General features: G+C 47.0%; 2 protein-coding genes across 5 annotated transcripts in view; one reads left to right on the forward strand and one right to left on the reverse strand.

Annotated features, from left to right (window-relative positions):
- LOC142587370 (inactive pancreatic lipase-related protein 1-like) overlaps positions 1 to 11,210 on the forward strand; it is a 102,668-nt gene extending 91,458 nt beyond the window's left edge. The window contains exon 3 of one of the 3 annotated variants that reach the window (XR_012829503.1): positions 9,471 to 11,210. The gene's annotated coding sequence lies outside the window, so the exon portion shown is untranslated. The remainder of the gene's footprint in view (positions 1 to 9,470) is intronic. The other 2 variants (XM_075698322.1, XM_075698320.1) reach the window with 2 other exon arrangements.
- LOC142587369 (lipase member I-like) overlaps positions 1 to 17,540 on the reverse strand; it is a 151,200-nt gene that overhangs the window by 7,347 nt on the left and 126,313 nt on the right. The window lies entirely within an intron of this gene.

Raw genomic sequence — 17,540 nt, forward strand, 5'->3', positions numbered from 1 at the left:
TGCCGCGTCCCTTCGTTAAGCTCCGTGGTGGCCGGTCGGTGCTGTTGCCGAACATACACATTTTTCTCATGGCAGCGCAACCTCTATTCTCTATGATCGGCGTCTGAAAAGATGCCGCACCGAAGGAACGTTCCAGTTCTCTTTTCGGAGCAACGCTCCATCATTTCCCAAGTTCTATGTACTGCACAGCGAAAACAACGTACCAGTGAGAAAGCTCTCTCCATTCCTAGTGGCCAAGTGTCTAAAAGAAAAAATCGGACCTACATATAAAGCCTCAAAAATGCCTAACGGGGACCTCCTCCTAGAACTAAATGACAAAGATCAAACGCAAAAGCTCACAGAACTTACCAGTATTGGTAACGCAACAGTGACAATTTCACCGCTGAGAAAATTAAATACAAGCAGGGCGGTAATATCAGGGGAAGATTTTATTGGCTTAAGCGACGAAGAACTGCTGGAAGGTTTCCAGGAAAAAAATGTTACCAATGTCCAAAGAATTGTCATCCGCAGGAACGACCGATAAATCCCCACAAAACATGTAATACTCACCTTCGGAACAAGTGTAATGCCTACTTCCGTGGATGCAGGTTATGTAAAGCTAAGCGTTAGACCCTATTATCCGAACCCTAGACGATGTTTCAAATGCCAAAGGTTTGGACATACTTCGCATGCATGTCGAGGACGAACTACTTGTGCTAAATGCAGCTTGTGGGGATGCGTGACTCTCACGCCTCCCCTGAGATCTAGTTTTCCCGCATGGCGCGTCTCCTGTAATCCGGCTTCGGCGCGTGGCCTGCGTGATGCCCGCGGCGGTTGTGTGGTTGGGGCGCGGTGCGAGAGATGGCGCGAGCGTCGCGCCGCTGCGGGGTTACTCGGGCGTCGGGAGACAAGGCGCTCGGGCGGTTGGGTTCGGGACAGCATGCGGGACGGTCGTGCCGCACGTGCGGCGACCCTCTTCCCCGGCGGGTCGGCGCGCGGCGGGGACGTCTCCCGCGTGCGCGCCGACCCATGCTTCTGCGAGACCGCCTCGCGTGGCCGCCTTCGAACGCGCCACGATTCGCGTGACTGTACGCGCGAACGACCAGGCGTTGGGATCCAGCATGGGGCGAACATATTCGCTCGCTTCCGGTCGCGGTGAGTCAGACTTCTAGATTTGTCGCGCGCCCATCGGCATGTTTTGTGGATAGCAACTCGGCTAGCAGGCATTGACTATGAAAGGTGCAATAAATGCCCTTGTGATTGTTTGCGCTACTGTGTTGTCGTTCCTTTGTCCCAAGAGTACGGGTGTGAGAGACCCCACATCTGGCTGCCCAACGTGGGACTCTTGGGGCATCGGACGATAGTTTTAACAGTTTGCTTCGTTCGAGACCTTTGTTTGAACCGAAGCGTAGGCCTAGCGTGAATTTTGATCGCTAGCGTCGGCGGCGTGCTTTCTTGAGCGAGGTGATGGTGGCGGTAGTGTGTTTGAACATGTCAACATGCTAAGCCTTTTCGCAAGTGTTTTTTCTTAATGGCATTCGTCAGTACGAGAGCCACGTGGTCTGCATCCTGGGAGAGCGAGGCTGAGCGCCCGCAGAGCAGTGGCAAGCCTGAAGCGAGTGAGTACGGAAGCCTCGTGGGTGATCCGAATTTCTTATGTAAACAGCTTCTTCTATCTCTTTGACTCGGATGAAGTCGCGGCTCTGGGAGCCGGGTGGCCGCGGGCCACGGGTGCCACTACGGGCTGACTGGTATTGCGGCCTGGCACCGGGCGCTCCGACACCGTCTGGGACGGTGGGCGCCGTCAACTCGGATGCTTTGTGCACCGAGCGGAGTAGGACCACCTCACAGAGCTAACGTCTCCTCGCGGCTGCCTGTTTTGCGCCCATTTTGGGTGTTGTTTTTGGATGCCGGTTGTTGTCAGGGTAGCGACGATTTAGGCCTAAGGCTTTACGAAGCTGCCTGTCGCACGTGGAGGGACACAACCTGGTGGACCGTGGCGTTGAGGGGTTGCAATTCGCTTCCCTCATTCTATTTAGCCTCGCACGAATTGAAATTACTCGTTCGACTCAAGAAAGCGAGCTTCGTTCACGTGAACTTAGCATCTGAGTAGCTACCCGATCTTTTGCTAGCCGAGTTGAACATCGTACCACGTGGGCGATGCGCATGCATAATTCCTCTCCCTTGCACTACTTTAGTGTTTGCCGAGTGTGTTGAGTTTACGCAGCGTGATTGGAGTCACCCCTGGTTTGCTGTCACCTGCACATCGTCTGCGCTGCTGCCCCGGACTACGATCGAGCCACCCCGGGCGATGGTGATGCTGTGGCCAGTTCGGCGCAGCGACTTCGGCGGCCTCCTGCATCCAGTTCACAACCCTCGGCGGCGGACAAAAGAGCCGGCGGTCACCGACAGCTACGGCGGCTCTTCCCAGCAGGGCGCGTCGGCGCGAGCGACGCTTGCTCGTTCCGACTACTGCGTCGTCGTTTCCGGAGTCCTGGCCTGGAATCGTGCCGCCGAGTCTGCAAAGCTGCCGCTGTGACCGGCGGACGCCAGCGGTGCACCCAAGGACAATGTCGGCTCGCATGTTATGGACAGCGTGCGGACATTTCTTCGGCGCGACCACTGTTTAATGTTCTACCTTGTTTGCGAAGCACAGTTTGATGTTAGACCGTGTCACATGTCTCGCCGGAATATGTAGTGATTTAAGGTTGGGGGGATGTGGGGATGCGTGACTCTCACGCCTCCCCTGAGATATAGCTTTCCCGCATGGCGCGTCTCCTGTAATCCGGCTTCGGCGCGTGGCCTGCGTGATGCCCGCGGCGGTTGTGTGGTTGGGGCGCGGTGCGAGAGATGGCGCGAGCGTCGCGCCGCTGCGGGGTTACTCGGGCGTCGGGAGACAAGGCGCTCGGGCGGTTGGGTTCGGGACAGCATGCGGGACGGTCGTGCCGCACGTGCGGCGACCCTCTTCCCCGGCGGGTCGGCGCGCGGCGGGGACGTCTCCCGCGTGCGCGCCGACCCATGCTTCTGCGAGACCGCCTCGCGTGGCCGCCTTCGAACGCGCCACGATTCGCGTGACTGTACGCGCGAACGACCAGGCGTTGGGATCCAGCATGGGGCGAACATATTCGCTCGCTTCCGGTCGCGGTGAGTCAGACTTCTAGATTTGTCGCGCGCCCATCGGCATGTTTTGTGGATAGCAACTCGGCTAGCAGGCATTGACTATGAAAGGTGCAATAAATGCCCTTGTGATTGTTTGCGCTACTGTGTTGTCGTTCCTTTGTCCCAAGAGTACGGGTGTGAGAGACCCCACAAGCTCCAACGATCATTAAACTTACAACTTCACCTCTTCCCCACTTTGTGTTAACTGCAAGGGAGATCACCCAGATTACTCGCTGTCCTGCCCTTGCTGGTAAAAAGAAAAAGAAGTAATTGCTCTGTCAAAGAAAAAATCTCGTTCTATGAAGCCAGAAAGCGGCTATCGTACCTTCCGCGAAGAAGTTACGCCTATGTGACGCAGATGGGGGCAGCGTCACAGAGGTCTCAGGAGTCGTCCGAGACCACGCATAGTGGTCCCGGAGTGACCCCTCCCGCCCCCGTGGTGGAAGCAGCCGGCGCTGCCCCATCCTCTTCAAAGGCCCCGCAGACACCAGTCCCGCAGGGCCCTAAGATGAAGCGAACTCCAAGGCCCGAGACACGTGTCTCGGGGCCAAACTCTCGGCCCTCAAGCGCCTCAGAGGGAGCGATGGAGGTCGAAACAAAAACGCCGGTGTCCTCGACACCAAAGGACAAGCGCTCTCTCGAGCGCGGTAAGAGGGACACGATCCTAATAACCACGCAAAATAAGAAGGCTGTAACCTAAGGGTTATAGCTCCATTGTACCTGCCTTCCTCAGATCCATGTCACCTAACATATTTCTTATCTTCCATTCACTCGTTGATATCATTTCTTACCCTTCAATTTTATAATAGCTTTTATGATCCATTGGAATTGTAGAGGTGTCTTACATAACTTAGGTGACATAAAAGACCTGTTATTTAATTTCTCTCCCGTAGCATTATGCTTACAGGAAACAAACCTAGGTGAAAAGCACAAAAACATTTTAAAAGGCTTCACTGTTGTACGGCGCGACCGTACTCAGGCCAACCGGCTTTCAGGTAGTCTAGCTGTTGTTCTACAGAGAGGCATTGCAGCTAGAGAAGTTGTTATTAATACTCACTTAGAAGCAGTTGCTGTCACAGTTTAATCACACAAAACCATTACCATTTGTTCAATGTACATTCCACCACATGCATATTTTACTGTAAGAGATCTGGAGCTAAATATAAACCAGCTACCTAAACCTTTTTATTAGCGGGTGATTTTAACGCTCATGAAATATTATGGGGTAGTAAAACAACTGACACCTGGGGAGAAACACTTGAAAATTTTAACCTGACAAACGAAATACGCCTTTTAAACACTGCTGCGGCAACTTACTCCTCCCCAAGCACAGGAGTTATGAGCTGTCTTGATCTGGCGCTGTGCACTCCGTCTCTCTTGATCGATTTTAAATGGAGTGTTATTAACAATCCTTATGGCAGTGATTACATGCCCGGAAATATTAAAAGAACATCTCCTTTCCCTACATTACAATTAAGACCACCCCGTTGGAAACTTCATCTGGCAGACTGGCCTCTCTTCAGCGAGAAGGCCAGTCTTGATGACATATCAGATGAACAAATCATAGACGAAATGAATGAAAAGATTATTGCCTCCACACTTGCAGCAGAACAGACGATCCCGCAATCCTCCGGCTTCCTAAGGAAAAAAACTAAAACCCTGGTGGACGAGTGAATGTGAACAAAGCGTGGGGTGTCTTCGGCGTTACCCCCCCCCCCCCCCCAACACACGATAACTTCCTATATTTCAAAAAAGCAAAGGCGAAAACCAGGTACACGCGTAGGCAAGCCGAAAGACAGTCTTGGCAAACGTATGTATCCTCGATCAATAGCTCAACAACATACAAAAGAATGTGGGATCAGCTTCGTAAGTTTATAAGCGAGTACGCTCCTTATACGATCCCCATACTCTCACATCCAGGTACAGAAACGAATTTAAAAAAACAAGCAGATATATTAGGGCAGCATTTCCATAACATATCAAGCTCACTAAACTACTCCACTGAATTTCAAAAGTATAAACAATCAGTAGAAAAACAAAAACTTCCGACAACAGGAAGTTCCGAGAGACCATATAATGTCCCCTTAACGCTTCCGGAAATCAACAGAGTACTCACTACTGGAAAAAAAACAGCGCCAGGTCCGGACAGAGTACATTACACAATGCTCGCACACCTATCTCCAAGAGCAGTTACCACATTGCTCCGCTTTTTCAACGTATTCTGGGAAACAGGAAAATTGCCGATTGAGTGGAAAAAAGCCATTATAATTCCTTTCTTGAAAGCTGGAAAGCATCCTACGACACAGCTACCAGCTACCTTCCTATAGCACTCACAAGCTGTCTTGCCGAGTCCTATGAATCCATAATAAACATCACATTGGCATACGTCCTCGAAATTGAGAACCTGCTCGACAATCATCAGTGTGGGTACAAGAAAGGCTGCTCTACAACAGATCAGTTAGTTCGGCTAGAACACGAGATACGTGCGGCCTTTCTACACAAACAATACTGTCTCACTGTTTTCTTTGATCTAGAAAAGGCGTACGACACAATATGGAGGTATGGTATTTTAAGGGATTTAGCGGATTTGGGGATCCGCGGCAGAATGCTTATATGTCTAGCTGATTTCCTGTCCGATCGAACATTCCAAGTGCGTTTAAGAACGGTGCTGTCCGCGTATTTATTCAAGAAAATGGTGTGCCTCAGGGATGCGTAATAAGCACAACATTGTTTGTCCTAAAAATGAACTCGCTCAATAATGCAATTCCATCCTCCGTAATGCATTCCTTATATGTGGATGATCTACAAGTTGCGTGTCGTGCATCGAACATGGCAACCTGCGAACGACAAATTCAAATGACATTAAACAAACTAAAACAGTGGGCATCTGAAAACGGCTTTCGCTTCTCAAGTGAAAAAACTATTAGTGTTGTCTTTACACAAAAAACAGGCCTACAACCAGATCCCATCCTTAAACTACAGGATGCCACACTACCCGTGAAACAATAACACAAGTTTCTGGGTGTTCGGTTTGATAAAAAATTGAACTTTCGCGCACACATCAATAGTATTAAAATCAAAGCGAACAACGCACTTAACATTCTAAAAATCCTCTCCGGGAAATGGTGGGGCTCTGACCGTAAATGCCTGCTACACATCTATCGTACTTTGGTGCGTAGCATATTAGACTACCGTAGCACTACATATGGTTCAGCCAGACTATCTTAAGTCCGACGACTTGATCCAGTCCATAACCTAGGACTACGACTGGCATGCGGTGTTTACAGAACATCACCTATACAGAGCTTACATGTTGAATGTAATGAGCCTGCTTTACAGCATCGCAGAGCGCTACTAACTTTTTCCTACACACTCAGAATCCGATCCTCACCACAGCACATATGCTACAACATTGTCACACAGTGCCGCTCACGCTTAGATTATACAAGTAAACCAAACATGATTAGGCCGCTTATCTTGCCATAGGAGGAATACTGTCGGGATTATGACATCCCGCGCGAAGTCCTCCAGGTTGACAGAGAGCCAGAACGCTTGGCCCCGTGGTGTGATTTTATAGCGTTATGTGATTTAACACATTTAAAGAAAAGAGAAACACCACATCAACACATTATACAAGAATTCCGCGCTCTTCAAGACAAGTAAATAAACTGCATAGAATTTTATACTGATGGCTCTAAAACGGAAAAAAACACGTGTGTGTAGGGGCCGTAACAGAAGATTGGAAAACAAGTATGCGATTACATCAGCATGCCTCTGTCTACACAGCCGAAGTGTAGGCAATATGGACGGTAGTTCAAAAGATCATTGCTGACAAACTTGAAAATACTGTCATATCCACAGATTCATTAAGCGTACTGAAGGCTCTACACATGAAATCCTAAAGTGAACTCTTGTTAGGCGATATTTTGAATGCATTATCTTGAAACAAATATGGCAGATCAATTAAGTCTTGCTGGGTACCAAGCCATGTTGGAATATTGGGTAACGAAGCAGCGGATAGATGCGCATCAATGGCAGCGTACAAAAACATTCAAAATACAGCACTTCCATATAAAGAAAGTGTCAATGCGATTCGGAAGGCCTTGACGTCGAAATGGCAACGCGATTGGGACAATTGTTTAAGCAACAAGCTTCATCTAATTAAACCTGTAATTGGCGAGTGGAAATCATGCAGTCACTAGCAACGATTCTACGGGGTGATCTTGTGTCGAGTTCGAATTGGACACACACTTCTGACGCACAATTTCCTTCTCCGAAAAGAAAACCCGCCGACTTGCGAAAAATGCAATGAAGCTCTTACAGTCATGCACATCTTACTAACATGTCCACACATGGATACACTGAGACGGAGGTTTTTACACAGCCTGTATAATTTGCACATTCCATTACACCCTGCCCAATTACTAGCAGATGGCCCCCTAGTGCCATTTCCTAACCTCTTCGACATTTTAGAAAAAACTGGTTATTTACACCAACTATAATGTAATGCATGTTTACCTGCCCTAACGTTCCGTTTTACTTCGTCTTGTAACTGGCGCAGCATGGCTTTAGTTGCCTTTGTGCCATTAAACCCGAACTAAGTAAATAACAGGACAAGGCTCGATTAGCATCGGTTGCTATGAAATATGGACGACCAAGGTTGGCACCGTTCTCACAGGATCCAGACAACCATGATGAGTCAAACCTTGCTTCTTGCCAGGAAACCATGGTGATGGAGTTGGCAAGTCCTCCACAGAAGCACAGTTGGTACTATTGGTAGTTTGACACGAACTCTGGGTAAAGCGATCATACTGCTCCGCGGAAGCTGCATTCAGTAGGTACTTTGTCATCTTCGGTAGCTTCTTTTCATGCTCTTCTCTTTCTAACTTCGCTTTTCGTTTAGACGCACCACTTTGATACTTCCGACCGAGCAATTTCGCATGAATGGATGCTAATTGTTCACCGGGCACTTCGCCAGTCCGACGCGGCCGCAGGTGTCCAACGATGGCCGTCCCGGTGACTGGCGCACGCTGCCTGGATGGTCCGTGGCTGGCCGAGAGTGGTGCGTCCCCCGGGAGCTCCTCAGCGGGCGGGCTTATGCAAGCTTAACCGGTCGCTCGGGGCTGAATCGCAGCCCGCGATCAACTTCCTTTTACAGACGCGCACCGCGTCTTTCTGTTACTAGTGCCAAAGCAGGCGTTCACATACGCACAGAGTTCCTTGTACAAATTCCCTCCTTCTCCGTACAAACTCACTCCTTCTCCCGTTCCGGTCTCGTCTTCCTATTGGCTATGCATGCATGCATATGCATATGCATGTTCGTGTCCGTAGGGTCCGTTCACAGTCTTGAATACAGGTCCGTGTAAGAAGTAATCTGATGGCTTGGTTCGTCAACGGTATGTCCAGGTCCAGTTATGCGTCTTCGCTGAGCGGCCTCTTATTAAATGGCGCCAGCGAAGAAATCAGTGCTCGCTGTTCACGGTCATATTTGGCACAGGCAAAAAATATGTGTTCCAGTGTCTCAAGTACATCGCACGTATCGCTGTCTGGTGAGGCCGCGCGTCGGACTGGATGCAAATATTGTCGTGAGTTTGAGACGAGAACCTCTTGACTTGTTCGTAAATGCACCACTATCCGCTTTTGCTCCAATACAACATGCGTTCCTGCACCAGAGTTCATTATTTTAGCCCAGGACATTGAATTTCGCTGTGCGCGGCTTCTCTGACGGGCCGTGCACTCATTGGCTACAGTGCGGGCAACTGCTGGGATCAAGCATTTTTACCGCTGGGATTCACCTCTACCCGCGCGCTCCTCTGAGAGACGCCATAGTGGAGAGCAAACGGTTGATTCTGATAACGTGGTGTCCTTTACCGGCACTAAAGGCGTGGCACCCATCGTTTTTGTACCTTATTTGCGCATTAACAAAAAGGCGAAAGTCAGCCGCCTTAAGCACTCGGGAGCGTGCTCGTTAAGAACGAGCAAATAACTATCTGACGTCACACTACCAAAGAAAAATTTGGCTTTAATTTATTAGCAGGTCTGCAGCCTATAGATAGCGTTATTCCATGCAAGCATCCATGCTTCGAACTTTTAAGTCGTCTTTAAAGCACCTAGTTTTGCTAAACTTCGGGGGGAATCAGCACTTAGAGTATAGGCTGCTATTCGCGTCTTTTTTCTAGAAAATTCAATCCGTTGGTCGTGCTAGTGCTATGTGCATAGATCAATTTCGAACTCGCTGTATTTTTATTCTTGTTGCAATGCTTACCAACCATGGTCATTTGAAAGAAGTGTGGCTTACTAACCCAGACTTTCTCGTGACCGTCGTGTTGCAGTGTACCCGTGCCACCACATGCGAGCTCCACTACTCTTCCTGAAGTCCATCCACAATAAGATCTGTCGCTTCGTGTCCAAGCCTTGCGAGGGGGCTACCGGGCGCTGAGGGCAGGCTGGTGCAATTCTACCGGCGAGCCAGGACTCATGGGATTCTACAGCTACAGAGCCCATGGAAGAGACGTGCAAACACTCGACACGAACTCCAAGCCTGCCTACTGCAAAAAGCAGTCCCCTACGGTCATGCGGCTTCACCTTCCAAGCAGTTGGAGGACGGAGCCGAACCTTGCCATGAGAAAAGCGCCATAACCTATACGCTCGGGAGCGTAAGCAGGAGTTTCAATTGGCGCTTGCAGTTCTGACTAGATGCAATTCAGTGTGTACTGCATGAATGCTTCCGCGTCACACATAGGCAACCTCGCGAGTGCAGCTCCTTCCACATGCACCCTGGCGGTGGAGGACAAAGGCTGGAGTTGGGAGGTGCGAGCCGAGGAGGGGAGCGTGACGGCGGACATCGTTAAGTAGGGCTAAATCAGAAGTCACGATTCATGCGACGTAGCTATTTGCATTGTGTTTCTCGGCGAACGCTTTGCAGTTGCCTAAGCATTTTACTTGTCAACAGCTGCAGGTGAGCTGTGTCCTATTTAAAGGGCACCGATCGCGCTCCACCCGAGTACTCCTGACCGTTACAGGCTGCATGGTGAAGTTTCATAACTAATGAAGTGTTTACAGGAATCGTTACGTCATCAAAAAATTTTTTTTCCGTCACCATGCGGTCGACCCTCGCGCGATATTGTTTAAACATTGCCAGGGTGAACAGCCCAGAGCGATCAGCTTCAGAACTTCTGTTGCTATGTAATCGTCCTGACATACCCCTCTTCTCATTATATCATAAGTATGCCCACCAGACTAAGAAATGTTCCCTACACTTAGAAACGTCATCGCACACGTCGCACAGATTACACAATCATCTGAGATTCGCGTGCCTCTATGGTAAAACTGAAGCATTTAACTCGTCCGCATTTCCACGTACCATTCGTCTCTTGAACAGCCGGCCTCCCCGGTAACATAGTTAGGGAAACTGACCGCGAAAAATTCAGCCACTCACTCAATTCGCAACAGTTTTTAACCATTGCTATCATACTAACTGTAAGGTTATATTTTTGCTACTTTTTCTTTGCACTGTAATACGTTTTCTATAAACTTATCGAGTTGCTTTTTATTGCACTAATACACAGCTCTATGTTGCTATCACTCTCACATTTAGGCAGGGCACTTGGATGGTGCTGTTTATTTTCTCTACTTTCCTGCTGTCACGAGACTGTATGTGCTTACTTGATTATATGCGCCCTTTACTCAATACCCCATGTAGGGGACTTGCAAGATATTTTACAAATAAAATAAATAATTCATTATTTGCCTACCTGCTTTTGAATATTTGCGAATTTATAAACTCATTCGGTGCTAAACTTTTAATACAAATGCCGAAGTGAAAAATTATTTCTGAGTTGCGACATGTAATAAGAGAACCAATTTTGCTTACTGATCACATAACATATTTGTGCCGTTGCTATCCAAGGGCGTTATAACGTAAAGCTATTTTGAAGTTTTCTATTCTAATTCTGCAATCAGCCCTCCGCGATTGGTCGAAAACGTTTTTGCGCCACCCCCCCTTCGCCTGTCTGTCACACGACTTCACGAAAACCGTGATAGCCCCCCCACTGATATGACGTTAACACACTGATTATGCATGATTCAGCTGAATAAAAGGAAATAATTATTTCTGAGTCGACAGCTTTACGCCGTTAGCCTTCGGCTATTGGTCAAAAGTTTCCTGGCTGCACCCACTTCATCTTCCTGTCACGCGATGTCACAAAACCGCGAAAACTCACCGCGTCAAAGTGACGTGGGCGCGTTAAAGATGCATTAATATGCCAAACGAAACTGATATATTTCTGAATAGCCGTAGGCTGCCCCGTGTCGAAAGGAATAAAAGATGTTAGGATGGATAGTTGGGCGTGTTAGTTAAGCATGATCTGTAGTGAAGGCGCTAAAACGGTGGTGGACGATGAAAGAACACACACACACACTGCGCCTGTGTGTGTGTGTGTGTGTGTGTGTGTGTGTGTGTGTGTGTGTGTGTGTGTGTGTGTGTGTGTGTGTGTGTGTGTGTGTGTGTGTGTGTGTGTGTGTGTCTGTCTGTCTGTCTGTCTGTCTGTCTGTCTGTCTGTTCTTTCTTCGTCCACCTTCATTTTAGCACGTGCACTTCAGATCATGAATAAAAGATGGCTGCCGCCGATCGGTCAGGCACTGGCTACTCGCAGCTGCCGAAGAGCTTGGGTTTATTTGCGCATAATAGCACTTTTTTGCGCGACCGTGTAACGTTATAGAGCAGCTTCAGCGCGTTTACGACCTCACCCTGCCAAGTATTCTTTGCTAAGGATTCGTTTTAACCGCATTCTTAAACTTCCGTTGCACGCTGCGGCGGTTTCTGACCAGCCACCATAAGCTAAGTAAGGGAAAGCCGAACAATCGCAGAGGCCAACATCTTCATCCGGTCATCTATTTTCAGTGTGCTGGCTCGGCCCCATGAAATCCCTCTCTACTTGAGCGCGCTCCTCGCCTCCTGGCAGCCAATTACAAAACAAAAACAGCTCACCTTAGGCGATATTATTCCTTTTGAAAGCAAAGAAAAGTCACCTGCTGTAAACTAGGAGAGCGTTTGATTGCGCTGATCAGGATACGCTGCGGGTCACCGCGCGATGCTTGCATCAGCGGTTATGCGAATTTGACGTGAGGAGATTAGAATAAATGCATATTGCGATAGTTTTATGTTATACGGCGCCAAGTAGTATATTTTATTTTAATGTACTCCTGAGAGAACCTAATTAAAAGCTAATCTATTTTCAGTAACTTTCTTTCCGTCTCGCGGCAGGACACAATACCTGTGTTGCGCGTCTTTCTTCTACTGGTACGGCGCTGTTCAACCGTGCGAGCAGGTGCGTTGATAGGCTCTAAAGAACAGAAACGGACGGTAGGTGGGTCCACACTTGGGTCTTTCGCAACCGCTGAAATAAGTTCGCGAAGTTTTTAACTATTTAGCTCCCAATTACGGGTGACCCGGACTCGAACGAGACCTGCAACTGATCAACGGGGGGCATACAAGCCAGCAAATCTGCCCGTAGCACCTCTGAAACTGATTCTGAACCTTCCGCGAGTGCAATGGGAGCTGCAACTCACATCCTTAACCGCTTCTGACGTAGGAGGAGGGGGGCGGTGGGAACACGTGCCACTCTTCCCTCACTTTTGAAAGCGGGAACTTTCGGCTGCATGCTGGAAAGTCCAACAACACTACAGCTGAAGCTAAATCTTCTTTCCTAATAAAGTGGCCACGTAAGTGACGCTTTTCTTTTATACGTATCCCCTGTTTGGGCAATGAGGACTGGCTTTAGTGCTTTCTCGGGGCGCGCTGTATAGAACGACGCCCGGGATTCCCCATACATGTTCGCGTTGCTCAGAATACTTGGCGCTGGCCAGTTCCCACCCTAACAAATGTCAGCTTGCGCAACTGGCATTTTACCCAGTTTTTGGGAACTGCTATATCCGTATTTGAACATACGATCACATTGTTATATTTAACCTGCAGCCAAGTGGAAGGTCCGAATAAGGTATTATAATCAGCTGCGCCCACCGATTGCTGTTGTTTATGGCATGAAATCGTTGGATTATCAAACACTGGGTCTACTGAATCTCTGTCCAGAGATAGCATACGTAGCGTTGCAGTCTAACTATCTCATCCGTATCAAAAATTTAATCAAACCTGTTACACGTATACCTGTCGAATTTCATTGTGCAATCGTGACCTATCGTAGGTATCTTCGTGAAAGTGACCTTACTCGAACGTGTGGAGTCATTTCGATACCAATAGAACACTGACGAATTTTTTTCTAAAGGCATGTATCATGTCTGACTTTGTCGATTTCATATTGCCGCTGTTTCTACATAAGAGCTACACTGTTACTTGTTTCCCGGCAGGAGTGAACAACGTAGCTATTGCATATGTAGAAGAATTCAGGAGCATGTTATGGGGGGGGGGGGGAGACGTATCGAAAATTTGAACTTTGTAGGTAGTTTATGTGCTCTGAAAACCGCTACTAAATGCTCGCCTACTGCCAATTTTTATGCGTTGAACACGGCACTTAGTTATATTCCCCCGGCATCGTCGGAAAATTATGCGGGACATGGTATTTCGATTTATTCCATGTACGAAGTAATGTTCTGAGTGACGAACCGTAAATGTTTTTTCTGCGTAGGTTCGTTCTAGCCTCTGTACAAATGTACTGATTGAAGCGTTACAGGTTGTCATACTGCCGCTAATCGAAGTGTTTCTCAGACTCCTAAAACAACATGCTAATATGGACTTGAAATTCCGTGAAAATAGGGAGAACTTTAAGCGCAATCCCTAGCGAAACTTTCACTTGCCTGCTTTAAATGTAAGTGTTGTAGATGATTACTAACCCTTGTTTCTCCATGTGTTTTGTTCATCATGCGAGATTCGGAGTTTGTGCCTACGGTGTCATCGGCGAGCGAAACAAGGCTTCTTGCTTATATCTGGGAAAATTAGGGGCATGGTATGGGTAATGTCAATGCATTGTTCCAAATGAGTGCGGTAAAATACATTTTCTTGTAGAATAATTATACAAATGGTTCACAGGGTTATTAGTCTGTTTTACTATGGGTGTAAAACTCAGACGGCTGCGCTGGAATAATTACAACTACAACTGAGGTAAAACTTGGCGAACATACGGGGAAGAATGCGCCAAGCTTGTGTGCGAAGGGAAATAATTGTGCCGAAAACAGGAGTAAAAAATTGTAACCGAGCATTCGAAACTATGGCGCTGCTGTTCTTAGCTAGGTTTCCCAATGTACGAAGAGAGCTCTACGTTTCAGCTATTTTATACTTTGAAGGAATGGGCAGCCTATTAAGTGCAATGTGTTGCGTAGCTTTACCTTCTCTGGCTTATCTAGAAGCATTACGAACAATTATTGAACCCTCATTTTTAATTATTGAACCGTCCTACCTTTTCATGCGTTCAAGCTTAGCTTCGCCTGGTTTTCTCACTGAAGTAAAGGAGGCAGCTGCTTTAATATTATTGATCGTAAGGACCAGGTAATGGGTGATTCGTAGGTAAAGTTTAAAATAGATAGATAATGCATGATTTCGCTATATATATATATATATATATATATATATATATATATATATATATATATATATATATATATATATATATATATATATATATATATTACGGCGTCGTGAGCGTGCCTAACAAGTTGGGCAGAAGTGAGCCCTCTGCCCTGGCAGAACTATGAAAACCACCAATACCAAATTAAGCAAAACTTGGGGGTAGCCTATCAAACTTCCTGTGCGAAGTTAATTGTGGTGGGATCAAACAAAGCATTCGTCAAAAAACCCTATTCAAGTGTTAGAGCGTCTGATATGACTATATTCCCAGTGGGCGATCATAGCTGTAGGTTACAGCAGCTTTATATTTCGTGTAAGTGCGATCTGCGACAAAATATTTACGTTCTGATTTCAGTTAGAAGCGTTGCAAATAGTTACGAAATCCCATCTTATTCCCCCCTATCCTCACGCATCATACGGCGTTCGTACTTTGTTTGAGCGATGTCTTTGGTTTCTTTACATTAGGCCAAAATAAAGGGTGTGTCACGGGCAATATGTAGCGAAACATGAAGGACAGCGCACTAACTATCACATCTGCATTAAATTACGCATGCAAGGATGCGGGGGTTTATGAATGTGGGGGGGGGGGGGTTATGAACAAAGCAAAATTTAACCCGCTGCCCTGGGAGAACTGTGAACTGAACCGTTACCAAATGTAGCGAAAATTTCGGGAACGTAACATGTGTGTTCATGAATAACTAGCTGTCAAAATTCCGAACAACGACTGCTCCAAAGCAGCATATGCGGGCAAGGTTACAAACGGAACAGTTAATACAGGCAGCTTCTTATTGTATGCCGTTTAACTACAGGAAACTGAACTTTTACATGCACTGCACGAAAAATGCAGCTTCAGCGGAAATTGGTTTGTCAATTTTTTAAGTAGCACGCATCTCGTCATTTTCATGTGAATATTGCGAATCATTTATGTTGATTGTACTGCGTTGCGTATATCTCGATAATACTAATAACTAAACTAGAGATAACTGATACTGTAGATTTAAACATTGTACACCATGATCATCATCAACATCATCATCATCATCATCAGCCTGGTTACACCCACTGCAGGACAAAGGCCTCTCCCATACTTCTCCAACAACCCCGCTCATGTACTAATGGTGGCCATGTCGTCCCTGCAAGCTTCTTAATCTTATGCGCCCACCTAATTTTCTGCGGCCCCCTGCTACGCTTCCCTTGCCTTGGAATCCAGTCCGTAACTCCTAATGGCCATCGGTTATCTTCCCTCCTCATTTCATGTCCTGCGCATGCCCATTTCTTTTTCTTGATTTCAACTAAGATATCATTAACTCGCGTTTGTTCCCTCACTCAATCTGCCCTTTTCTTATGCCTTAACGTTACACCTATCATTCTTCGTTCCATAGCTCGTTGCGTCGTCCTCAATTTAAGTAGAACCCTTTTCGTAAGCCTCCAGGTTTCTGCCCCGTACGTGAGTACTGGTAAGACACAGCTGTTATAAACTTCTCTCTTGAGGGATAATGGCAATCTGCTGTTCATGATCTGAGAACGCCTGCCAAACGCACCCCAGCCCATTATGATTCTTCTGATTATTTCCGTCTCATGATCCGGATCCGCCGTCACTACCTGCCCTAAGTAGATGTATTCCCTTACCACTTCCAGTGCCTCGCTACCTATTGTGAATTGCTGTTCTCTTCCGAGACTGTTAAACATTACTTTAGTTTTCTGCAGACTAATTTTTAGACCCACTCTTCCGCTTTGCTTCTCCAGGCCAGTGAGCATGCATTGCAATTGGTCCCCTGAGTTACTAAGCAAGGCAATATCATCAGCAAATCGCAAGTTACTAAGGTATTCTCCATTAACTTTTACCCCCAATTCTTCCCAATCCAGGTCTCTGAATACCTCCTGTAAACACGCTGTGAATAGCATTGGAGAGATCGTATCTCCCTGCCTGACTCCTTTCTTTATTGGGATTTTGTTGCTTTCTTTATGGAGGCCCACGGTGGCTGTGGAACCGTTGTAGATATCTTCCAGTATTTTTACATACGGCTCGTCTACACCCTGATTCCGTAATGCCTGCATGACTGCTTAGGTTTCGACAGAATCAAACGCTTTCTCGTAATCAATGAAAGCTATATATAAGGGTTGGTTATATTCCGCACATTTCTCTATCACCTGATTGATAGTGTGAATATGGTCTATTGTTAAGTAGCCTTTACGGAATCCTGCCTGGTCCTTTGCTTGACAGAAGTCTAAGGTGTTCCTGATTCTACTTGCGATTACCTTAGTAAATAGTTTGTAGGCAACTGACAGTAAGCTGATCGGTCTTTAATTTTTCAAGTCTTTGTCGTCCCCTTTCTTATGAATTAGGATTATGTTAGCGTTCTTCCAAGATTCTGGTACGCCCGAGGTCATGAGACATTGCGTATACAGGGTGGCCAGTTTCTCTAGATCAATCTGCCCACCATCCTTCAACAAATCTGCTGTTACCTGATCCTCCCTAGCTGCCTTACCCCTTTGCATAGCTCCCAAGGCTCTCTTTGCTTCTTCCGGCGTTACTTGTGGGATTTCGAATTCCTCTAGACTATTTTCTCTTCCATTATCGTCGTGGGTGCCACTGGTACTGTATAATAGGGATTAGTAAGAGGCGATTGGAGGTTTGGCGGAAGAAAAGTAGGAAAACGACAAAAAACGGAGACGTACAAAACCACAGTTCACAATAGGGGGTTAGAAAATTTGGTTGTGGGTGTTCGTCGTGTTTTCTTTTTCTTTATTTCTTTTTTAACCTAGGTAGTACATTAGGCAGTATAATAGCAATAGCTTGATGGTGCAACCTACCACCCCGTTC

This window comes from Dermacentor variabilis, chromosome 7 (genome assembly GCF_050947875.1).
Source record: "Dermacentor variabilis isolate Ectoservices chromosome 7, ASM5094787v1, whole genome shotgun sequence".
Lineage (NCBI taxonomy): Eukaryota > Metazoa > Arthropoda > Arachnida > Ixodida > Ixodidae > Dermacentor > Dermacentor variabilis.